The sequence below is a fragment of the Protopterus annectens genome, chromosome 1.part1, assembly GCF_019279795.1.
Source record: "Protopterus annectens isolate FY-2018-M chromosome 1.part1, PAN1.0, whole genome shotgun sequence".
NCBI classification, from domain to species: domain Eukaryota; kingdom Metazoa; phylum Chordata; order Ceratodontiformes; family Protopteridae; genus Protopterus; species Protopterus annectens.
The window spans coordinates 1,225,661,646-1,225,674,309 of NC_056726.1; positions in this window are offsets into that span (position 1 = coordinate 1,225,661,646).

Below are 12,664 nucleotides of genomic sequence, written 5' to 3' on the forward strand. Positions count from 1 at the left end.
CTAGATCTTTTTCTCCTTGACATATCTAACCTACTTCCTTAACCCCTCTATGCATCTATACTCCTCCCTTACTATTTAACCTGATTTACCTTTACATTCCCATTTCTGTCTTCTTTATCATCTCCTCATAGACATCTCTTCAAAAGACAAAGCAGCTAAATATACTGATACATGATTAAGAACTATACCTCTCAACTGTACAGATTTTCACAGTATGGCAAGATTTTGGCCTAAAATTTTTGGTCCATTTTTCATATACTTGTGATTTTCTGGCAAATTAGTGGTAAATCATTACAGATTGAAGTTAGAAAATAATGACAGACATTTGAGCTTCAGAATTTGCATCACTGAGGTGGAGCCTAGATGGTCAACTGAGAGCAGTGAATTTTGAGAACTCCATAAACTAGTACAATAATATAAGACAATTTTATTATTTTCAAGTTTAAAATGTCAGAAATATATAGATAAACCACTAAACTACATAAATATCAATTTTGGTGGAGATATGCAAAAATTTTCCTGTCAAGTAATATATTGAGTCACTGAATATGAACAACTCAAGGAATTCTCATCCAGATACTGCTTTGAAAAAAGAACTGCAATTGATGACATCTACCTTACAGGAACTATCTTTGAAGATGGAAGGCTTTAACAATGACTTCGAAAACCTCAAATTAAATTCTCAATAACAGACTGGAACTATTACAGCAACACCATACAAAAATAACAAATATAGAGACTTCTCTAAATGACATTGAAGGGAGACTCAAAGAGGAAGAATTCCAAAAAGAATTTCTGCTTAAACAAAATACGTGTCTGCCTAACAAAATAGATGACTTAGAAAACAGTGAAAGGAGAAGCAACATAAGGATCGTTGGTCTGCCTGAAAACACTGAACGAGAAGACATTATTTCATTCTTAACAACCTGGATTCCTGAATTTTTAGACTTGAAAGAGGGACTTTCATTTGGAATTGAAAGGGCACATAGAGCACTGAGGAAACCTGCTTCTAACTCAACAAATACTCCACTTAGAACAATAGTTATAAAATGTCTTTCATTTCTGGACAAGGAACTAATATTAAAATCTGCTTGGAGAAAATCACCCTTAAAATACAATCAAAGCCTGATAAGGTTTGACAATGATTATTCTTCCAGAATACTAGAGCAAAGGAAAAAAAGTCTGGCCAATAATAAAACTGTTGAAACAAAACTGCATTAAAGTACAGCTGGCCTTTCAGCCAAGATAAAAATACTTTTTACCAATGAGATGAGAACATTTAATGACTTAGAAGAAGCTACTATATTCATCAAAAACAATATAGTGTCCATCCCAGATGAAATGGAATGGATAGCCCCTACTCTTAAAAGAACAAAAGAAGCAAATCATTTGGACTTTTTGCTAGAAAGAAGAAATAAAAAAATGATTCCAAAGTATCAACTGATATGGTACATCACTTGTCATCTGTTTTTATTGTAAAAAAGGAGGGATTCTTAAACAACTGAGAAACAATAATGATTTATTCAGAATGTTCAAAGAGTCCAGTAATTCTTCACAAACAAAGGTAGGTCAAGATGGGTTACTATTTACATTATATATAAGCCAAACAAAGCAACATATAATACAAACACAGAAGTTTCTATTTCTTTACTTGAACTCAGTGAATACTTATCTTGTTAATTTTTCATTGATTTTACTTATAATAATTTAAGTAATTAATTAACCAATTGAACAAGATACCATTCATCAGAGTTCAGACTCAAATGTATCAAATTAATATTATATATAATAGCAGTAACAGCAGAGTGTTTTGAAAAAAAAATGCTGTCATGGAGACTAATGCCTTCTTCAGTTAAAGTATGATTTAGAAAAGTCATGTATATCCTGGTTAAATAATAGTAACAAGCTCTTAGTACAAATATCATCATTATTCTGTCTAAATATAGTTAATATCAATTATGGCAGATATCACAGCTACGACTGATGTTTGATCAATCCTGATATGGTGTACATGGATGCAGCTGTGTCTGGCAGCTAGTACAAATGTCATTATTATTCTGTCTAAACATAGTTAATATCAATTATGGCAGGTATCATAGCTTCAAGTGCTGTTTGATCAATCCTGATATGGTGTGTGCAGATGCGGCCGTGTCTGGCAGCTAGTACAAATGTCATTATTATTCTGTCTAAACATAATTAATATCAAATATGGCAGGTATCATAGCTTCAAGTGCTGTTTGATTAAGCCTGACATGGTGTATTTGGATGCAGCTGTGTTTGGCAGCTGTTATATGTTGCCATTTTCATCTCCGGGAAACTGTGGGCTGCGGTTTATGATTGAGGTTTACTGATGCTTGCGTATTAGGAAGAGGCATTTGGTGTTTTAGCCTGGATCTTGGGAAGGGTTGAATAGAACTGTGATTTGGGATATTTGGGCAGAGAATGGTTTGTTTGTACGTCTGCTGAGTGAGAGGTGGGAGGGCTGGAGGAGTGTGTTGTCTGTTGTTGTGGTGGCTTGTTGGGAGTTTTTTTTTTTTTTTTTTTTTATCTGTTTGCTCTCTGTTCTTTTCCTGGCTGCTGCCTCATTGAAAGGGAGGGAATTTAGGCTTGAAGTTGCAGTGAAGTGAAGCTTTGCTTCAGATGCATCACAAGCCTCTGGTATGCAGTACACAGACACACTAACAGAAACAGATGCTCCCAGGTTGCTATGGTAATGGAGACAGAGTGATGATAATGCTTAATGCCTCTGAGGAGCCTCTGAGATGATTCTCGGCAATGACGTTTTTGGTTTAAAAAAAAAATATATATATATATATATATATATATATATATATATATATATATATACATAATAAAAGGGCTGTTTTAAACCACATGTACAAATATTGATGGTCTCCCAACACTTCGTTTAGCTCATTAAGTTGATTCTTAATAAAAAAAATAAATAAATAAAATAATAAGCGCAATTTTATATTTAAAATGTATTTTGGTCTAAACACATTAAGGACTTACATAAGAGTGGAAGTCTGAGTTATTGTGAAAGACTAAGAGCACTTGGTCTTGTGCAGTACCATTTGCAGTGGTCTGGGAGGAGAGCTTGCTCAGACATGTTGGACATATTAGGATAGCTGATTCTAGGGATGTTTGGGGTTGCCGGGAAGGGCTAGAAAGTCAACAGATTTCCTTTGTGGAAATATCTGTGGGAATGGAAAGTGTGTTGAGTGGTTCACTGGCAGGGTGGCCACTGCATGGAACAGGCTGGTAAAATGGAACAGGGCAAATATTGGTTTGGATATTTTAAGAACAGGCTAGAAACACACCACATGAACTAGTGAATGGCATTCTGGCAAAACTGGACGGGCATTGTTGCCCGTGCTTAAAGTGCTGATATGTGTGTATGTATGGATGGAAATATACAAATAAGGAACTAGAAGGGTCTCATAATTTAAAGTCTATGGACTGTATAAACATGCTTGGAAGGAGACAATAATAAGAATAAACATTACATCTTGTGGCCTGTCAAATAAATAACCAACAGCCGAAAATAAGAAAACACACACACGATAGTTATGTAATGTATGATTTTAGTAAATCTAGACATAAAATATATAACTGTCATATAAGATGAAGCAGTCTGCTGAATTTAGATATTAAAGACAGGATTTAATCACATGGGCTTGTGTATAATAACACTACTGTCTTAACTTGTCATAAATGTCATATACTACATTGAACATCAAGGGAAAGCATGATGATTTTCTTATATAAGTAAATATGCATAACAAGTCGTGTAATTGCTTTAACTTGAAATGTAGTTTTTGTAATCCATCTTGACCATATATAATACTTAAGTGGTTACCAAGGTAACTAATGTTTTATACATGACATCAAACTGAAAAAGTTGTTCAGGAGAAACAATAGAAGCCTGAACTTGAAATAACACAGAATGTAACAATCATATTCTGAACAAATAGTATTAAATTGACAATGGACACTCAGTTTAATAACATGGGCTTGTGTATAATAACACTACTGTTTTAACTTGTCATAAATGACATACACTATATTGAACATCAAGGGGAAGCATGTTGATTTTCTCATATAAGTAAATGTGCATAACAAGTCATATAATTGTGTTAACTTGAATTGTGGTTTTGTAATACATCTTGACCATACATAATACTTAAGCTGTTACCAAGGTAACTAATGTTTTATACATGATATCAAACTGACAAAGTTGTTCAATGAAACAATAGAAGCCTGAACTAGGAATGTCACAGAATGTAACAATCACATTCTGAACAAATAGTATTAATTTGACAATAATCAGTCAGTTTAACCTTTGCGATTATACAAAATATAATGTTGCCATTTAAATCTAAAAACTTTCAGTATATGCCATAAAATGGCAATTTATGAATATAGAAATGGAACTTGTAATCATTAATCACAATAAGTGAATGTGTTGTTTTAACCTATAATTTCACTCATTTTATAACAAGAAATGACAGATATAAAAATCCTTATGTGTAGGAAATAGGGGGAAGAGGGATGCACTGATAATTAAAATGCACTAACTTTCATCAATGTTTATATAAAACAAACTTGATGCTTTAAGTAAGTTAGCAACAAAGTGATTACTTAAATGCTGGCAAACAATGAAATATAACTTCTGATATATCTAGTAAAATACATTGTATTATAAACATTAGGTATAAATATTATTACCATCTATTTATATTAAGTAATAAGTTTTGAAAGACTTCATCAATAAGGGTGAATATGTTAAATAATTGTGTGCTATAATCTTTTACTGAGGTTTTATATATGGTACATCCTACTTTACTATGATTGAATTGCTTGTCATCTATCTTTCATGTAAATATTAATTGCTTATACAATAAGTATACATTTATATTGTATTATAATTCTGTCTAATCTACAATAGTACTATATTTGTTCAAAATAATATAAATATTGCTTATTCCTGTTTACAAATATTCTCCATATCATAATTCAATTTATGGAGCTCATATGTTTGGGATTGTCAATGTATGAGTGATAATCGGATGGACTTAGGTTTCTCCATCAGATTAAAATGATTTTCATTCCATGGCTAGTGTGGATCTTAGTTTTGTTAAAATTTATTAGTTTAAATTTATTTCACAAAAACATTTTTAGTATGCATGACCAAAACATGACTTTACTGGTAAAGTATGAAAATGATAATTTCCTTTAAAAGCTCAAACATATACTTTATAGTTATCAGAGGAAAATGTTTAATAGTCACAATAAAACAAAAAACAAATAGTCTAAACAACCTAAGATGAATTTAACTTTATTATCTTTAAATACCAATGGCTTAAAAAATCCTAGCAAGAGATCAAATCTACTGAAATATTTAAAACTGAACAAAGCACAAATTGTCTTCCTTCAAGAAATGAATTTCAAAACAAATGACAATTACAAATGGAATCCTAAGGAATATATGATATTGGCACAATCCACTTATAAGACAAAGACAAAAGGGGTAACAATTTTATGGAAAACAAATGTGATTAACCCAGAAATCATTTATAAGTATGAAGCTAAAGAAGGCCTTATGGCATTAGTAATAGCTAAATATAATAACAGAATATAGACCCTAGCCAATCTATACTGGTTCCGAGGCATTAGATTAGGAACTGTTAAAAAACACTTGGATTTCATTTCCAATAATTACAAGGGCAACTTAATATTAGGAGGAGATTTTAACTGTATATTTGATATTTCTGAAACTACAAATAAAAGACTGTTGCATACATCTGCTGTATCAAAAGCTTTAAACAAGTGGGTAAAATCATTTCATCTTGTAGATACTTTCAAATTTAAAGAAGATAAATCTTTGTTGTTTTCCCATCAAGATCACAGATTTGGTACCCAAACTAGAATAGATAAAATATTTGCTGCCCATGACTTACAGTCTAAAATCATTAATTTCTCAATCACTCCCTGTCCCTTTTAGACCACAATTCATTGATACTAAAACTTCAAAATGGGTACAAACCATTAATCTTTAACATAACTAAAATTAAATAGTTCAAACCCTGGTTATTATCTGAATTACAGTTCTTCTTAGACATTAATTACACCACAGAGATAAATAAAATAATGATATGGGACTCATTAAAAGCTTACATATATGGTAAAACCCAAACTTGGTATAAAAAAACATAGAATGGGATTCTGAATTATTAGATCTACAATGGAAACTTTTGTCAGTAAAAGCTGAAAAAAATAATTTGGAGATGAAAAAGAAAGTAGAAGTATTAAACAATAAATGCAATGAAATTTTAACACATGAAACTAGTTTAGCTTTAGAAAAACTAAAATTTAATACCTTGGCCACTTCTCCCAAATATCTACATAATTAATCCACAAGAATCAAAATACAATCAAAAGCTAATAACATGAAAAATATCTTCCATGAAAAGAAAGGGAAAAATGTCTTGGATATAGATGACATTCTTGATGCCTATAGAAATCACTATATGGAACATTTCCAAAAAGAAAATATACATACCCATCAATTAAATCTAGACGAAAAATGTTCCAACATAAAAAAAATACCAGAAAAATTAAAACTTGATCTGCAAGCACCCATATCCTACAAAGAAATTACAGATTCAATAAAAGAGGGTAAAAATAATAAGGCTCCAGGTATAGATGGCATAATTATGGAAATATATAAACTTTTTCTTTCAAAGATACTATCCCTCTTCCATAAAACTCTATTAGAAATTCAGTCACAAGCTTTAATATCACCCTCTTGGAGATATTCCTTAATCACACCAATCCTAAAGAAAAATAAATCCCCAAACCTCTGTACCTCATATAGACCTGCATCATTATTAAATAATGGCTCTAAGATATTTATGACAATATTAACTAACAGAATGAAAATACCACTATCCAAAACAATAAGTAATGATCAAACTGGATTTATATATCATAGACACACACATGACAATATTAAAAAGATAATTTCTCTTATAGATTATGTTAATAAAAAAATAAAGAAACACTCATAATTGGCTTAGATATAGAGAAAGACTTCAATTCCCTAAATTGAGACTATTTATTCAAAATTCTGATATTATTTGGATTTCCTCCTTCCTTTGTTCATCTACTAAAGAATATATATACAAATAATTTAGCATATGTTAAGCTAGGTCCTTTCACCTCTGAATCTATACATATAACAAAAGGTACTAAACAAGGATGTCCCATGTCACCAATTCTATTTGCTTTGGCTATTGAAATGTTGGCAGATTCAATACGTAACAATACAAAAATCAAAGGAGTAGATGTTTATGAACAATACAATTCTAAAGTAATGTTCTTTGCTGATGACATATTATTAACATTATCCAATACAAAAGAGACATTAGAAGAATTAGTTATTTTAATTGACACATATTACAGGACTTCAGGACTCCATTTTAGTAAATCAAAATGTTTATTTTTATTTTTAAATAAAAAAAGAATTGCAGATTAAGGGGAATCACATTGCCGGGAAACAAGAATCTACCTTAAAATATCTAGGAATTGAGTTATGCAAGGATAATAATGAATTAGTCTAAAAAAAACTACAATAATATCATCAATACAATTAAAATCTCTGTGGAAAAGTGGAACAAAATAATATTATCATTTGAAGATAGACTACAGTTAATAAAAATGGTTTTACTACCCAAGATTCTATGTATAGCTTTGGCAATACAACTGTTACTAGAAAGGAATATACTCACAGAAATAAACTCATGCCTAATAAAATTTTTATGGTTTCCAAAAAGAAACAGAATAGCTTTAATACATCATATCAGACCATGGAAACAGGGAGGATTAAACTTTCCTGATATAGAAACATATATAAAAGCATCAATATCTGAAACAATCTCAGATTGGAAAAGTCCAAATTATTCTGCAAATTGGAAAGAATTACTAACTGTAATATTAATAAATGAATTTGAGTTACAAAAAAAATTCAAATAACAGATAAAAACAATTTGCCATGGCACATATTATGCATTAGTATGCAGTATAACATAACTAAGCACACTAAAACGTGTATGATTAATTATTACATTGACTCATTTAATGCAAATATAGATTTAAAAATCTGTTTTGATCTTTTAACACAATTCATAGTTACAAAGAGCTATCCACATAAAATATACAGAGAAATAATTAATTCCTGAGAACAGAAATGATTTGTTTGTTGGTTTCAATGTATCAAAGAAGTAAAAGTTCTGGATATACAAACAATAGAAACAACATACAAAATTCCACAACAAGATCTAGACGTACTCGCAAGATTTATGCAGAATAATTAGTAATTCTTCATTTAAAGAAATACCTAAACTTATGAAATACCTATATGAAATCATATACAATCATTATGACATGATAAATAGTAGTTAGAAACTTTACAAGATATTGATAAATTATAAAACAACACCCAAATCCTCATATTGGAATTATATAATAAAAGGGCACTCATTACAGCCAACTGAAGAAATTAAATAAAATATTTTATTATCAATAAAACATACATCCTTTACACAATACTGGAAATTTGCTAATTGGACATGCTTGCACAGAGCATTCTTAACTCCAGATAGAATTACTAAAATTAATTATTCAACAAAGGGAATATGTTGGAGGTGTGAGCAAATACACAATGCAGATTGGAATCACATTTTTTTCGACTGTGTTAAAATTAAGCCATTTTGGAATGGTATTAAAATCTTTTTACAAGCTTTATTTAATGAATCGTTCAACTTATCTAAAGCTCTAGTATTATTAAATGTGTACGAAGGTCCTCATTTGAATGAGTCAAATATGTATCTAGTATGGACAATACTTGCAATCTCAAGGAAGTGTATGACAAGAAGATGGAATACAAACACCATACCAATTTTGGAAGACTTCTGCAGCCTACTGAATAACACAGCATTGTTGGAAATTAAAATTAAAGAATTAAGGATTCATCCTAAGCCATTTATTAACAATTCATGGAAAAAAGTCTTATCATTGATTGACACTTTACAATAACTGAACAGATACACTCTGATATCTGGATTGTTATACCTATAAAGTAATGGTATATATTGAACTCTGTTATAGTGTCAGGCTGATGTAAATAGTGCACATAGTTATTAATATGTTATATACAAACACTATGGAATTTATTCAGCTGTAGTTGAAAAATAAAAAAAAAATTGAGGGAAAAATATAATTCACATCCTTCAGAAAAGTAATGCTAATACAAAACATGTTATCAAGTTTCTAAGTTTGTAACAGCAATATTTAAAAATTGTCCCTATTTTGCACCTTTGTCCCACTTTTATTTATGGCTTTGTCCAGATTTCTTGCTCTGAGAGGTTGAGAGATATGTTAAGAACTTGATACATGACTACAAATATTAACTTTCCCCATATGCTCTGTAAATTTAGCTGGTAGTCTTACTGATGTATATTAGTTAACTAATTTAATTTAATCCCTTTTCTAAATGTATACCATCAGTCTACCTAAAAATCATTGTAATTGAAAATCTAACTGCATAAACTTACATTTCTGTATTCTTGTTTTCAAAGTCTACTGCTCTGGAGGTTTCTCCTCATGTCTATACTGTAAATGTACATCAATCGTCTGCCTAGTAGTTTATTGTAATCTACATTACCACATGTACATTTAATATATTTATACTTTTTTATTAATGTTTTACTGTTGTGGAGCTTTTCTCCCTGGGCCTCTGCTGAAAATTGGTTCCTGACCCAGTCGGACATTCCCAGTTAACAAATGTCAAATAAATAAATAAACAAAAGATATATATATATATATATATATATATATATATATATATATATGTATATATATATATATATATATATATATATAGGTTTCCAATCAAACCCTTGAAGTGCTTTCAGCTGAATGCTTATTGCTCAGAACCAGAATTTCAGAAATAAAACTTCTCTTCACCCCCCCCCTTGTTGACCCATGTTAATATCGACAGTTTGACATTTGCTGTTATGGAAATATGGCCATTGGATTAAATGTGCCATTCGATGTTCAGTGTTATGGTTCACTGAGTTTTTGTTCAATGACTAGTCACTTTAAAAACTGCCTGTCAATGTTGCTATCTATGACTGAATACACTTGATAGTAAACCAAATAAATAATATATATATATATATATATATATATATATATATATATATATATATATATATATATAGTAAGTACAGAAGAGACAGAAGACAACACTTGTATAAACGAGTGTAAGAACAGAGAAGATTCAAAATAAGCAAAATAAATAATAATTAAATTTTTTCTGCTACGTTCTTACAAGAGTAGAGAGAGCTAAACAACAAAAAAAAAAGCTAAAAAGCATATATATATATATATATATATACACATAATGGTATATCTCTCATACCAAATGTTGATGTTAACGTCAGCAACACAACATTGATATCATTCTGCTCAAGGATAAACATTAAACCTCAAGGTTAACTTTTTGAATTCAGGGACAGCCTTAACATGGTGCTTTTGGATGAAGACATGCAGCACCGGGTTTGGCTGTCTCTGCAGCTGTGTTGCTTGTTAATAAGGCAGCCTGGTGGAGAGGCATATCTTAGTTAGCCATGTGCTCTGTCCCCTGAAACTGTCTCAGGGAAGGCATCTATGGATCACTCAGCCATGTACATTAGCATGGCTGCTCCTTCCATGTAACAGTACTGAACATGGCTAAAAGGCTGTGTTTGTCTATTGCGGTAAAGGTAAATGCTAAGTAGTTTAGTGGTAAGGTAGGGTTAAGAAGTGTGTGCTTAAGTGTAAGCAAGGGGCTGCATGTGTGAGTGTATGTGTGAGTGTGTAGCTGCCTAGGTGGTAGTGGTATGGGAGATAGTGAGGGGAACATGCATGTGTAAGTGTGTGTGTGTGCGTGTGTGTGTGTGTGTGTGTGTGTGTGTGTGTGTGTGTGTGTGTGTGTGTGTGTGTGTGTGTGTGTGTGTGTGAATGGACGAGTGTATGAGCATGATCAGGTGAGAAGGGCACTGTATGCATGTGTGTTTGTGCATGTATGTGTGGGTGTGAGGCTTGTGGTGCCTGTCATACCTCTTCATACCCATAATGTGCACAGTCTGCAGTATCAGATGGAGGGGCTAATAGCCACCAGAAAAAACTCTAAACTCATGCCTGAGCAGCATTTAAACACTACAGGGATTGAGGGAGATTGGAAACACTAGCCACTAGGAACAATCTAAAGTCGTGCTTGAATGGCACATAAATACTACAGGAATAGGGTCTGAGGGTAGCACTAGCCACCAGGTGCAAATTCTAAATTTGTGCCTGAGTGACATTTAAGCACTATGTGAATTGAGGGGGGACACTTGGCACCAGGAATACTAAATGTGGCATGCTTTAAAGGAACATATTAAAAAAATAAATTGTGGGGAACCACTGGACACCAGGGATAAGTAGTGTGACTTAAAAAGGACTAAACCAGCTTCAAACTCTGTACCCAATCACCTCCCACAGAGGATATTAGTTCTATGCACTATCACTAGATAACAACAATTTATTTTTACCAATATTTAAATAAAAAATATATTTAAATAAAAAGGGGGGGTTAAACTGTGTGTCCCTGGCACAGGGGATGCTGATATTAGCCCACTGCACTGACTGAGAAGTTAGTGCAACAGGTGGGTGACTTATTTAAAATGTATGGAGGATCTCAGGCATTATACAATGCTTGCAACATGTTGAGATGCACAAAGGAGAGGAATAGGAAATATAACATGTACTTCTCAAACTTTTAAACAGCTTTTGCCCTAGCATTCATTTACTGAAGGATACGAACTGTGAAAACTGAATGGCTGACATTAAGGGTTGAATGTAGTAATTTGAAATGATCTGGCTAGGCGAAAATGAGACATGGTGGATGTCCTGCCAATAGGGACATATATGGGGTATGTGCTGTGTGTGTGTGTGTGTGTGTGTGTGTGTGTGTGTGTGTGTGTGTGTGTGTGTGTGTGTGTGTGTGGGGGGGGTGACTGAGGGGTGTCTGTGCTTACATGATGTGGCTACCATAGTTAACTGCCATGGGAAGTACTGATCTGCTCTTTGTGGCAGTTTACTACAATTCATAGGTATGCAGATTAGCCAATAGTGAGATCTTTCTTCATTGCAACCAATATGTCTATGAATTGCAAAACATCGCATTGTGTTAACAGGGTCTTTTTAATCCAGGTTGTACAATCTGCTCTAGGGATCTTAATGAAGCCTTGGGTATGTCTTACGGTAGTTTTAGGATTTTCCAACTGATTTATTTCATTTTGTTTTTAGTTTAAACTGATCAGAAAAGTAGACATTTCATTTTTAATTTAAATTGATTTCAAAAGTAGCTTGTCTGTCTATTTTTGAAATTAATTTAATGAGGAGTTTGGGAGAATTTTTTGTATTGTGAGTTTTGTAGTTTGATGTGTTGGTGTTATGAAGTAATGTATCTATATCTATATCTATATCTATATCTATATGTGTGTGTATCTCTATATCTATCTGCATATATATATATATATATATATATATATATATATATATATATATATATATATAT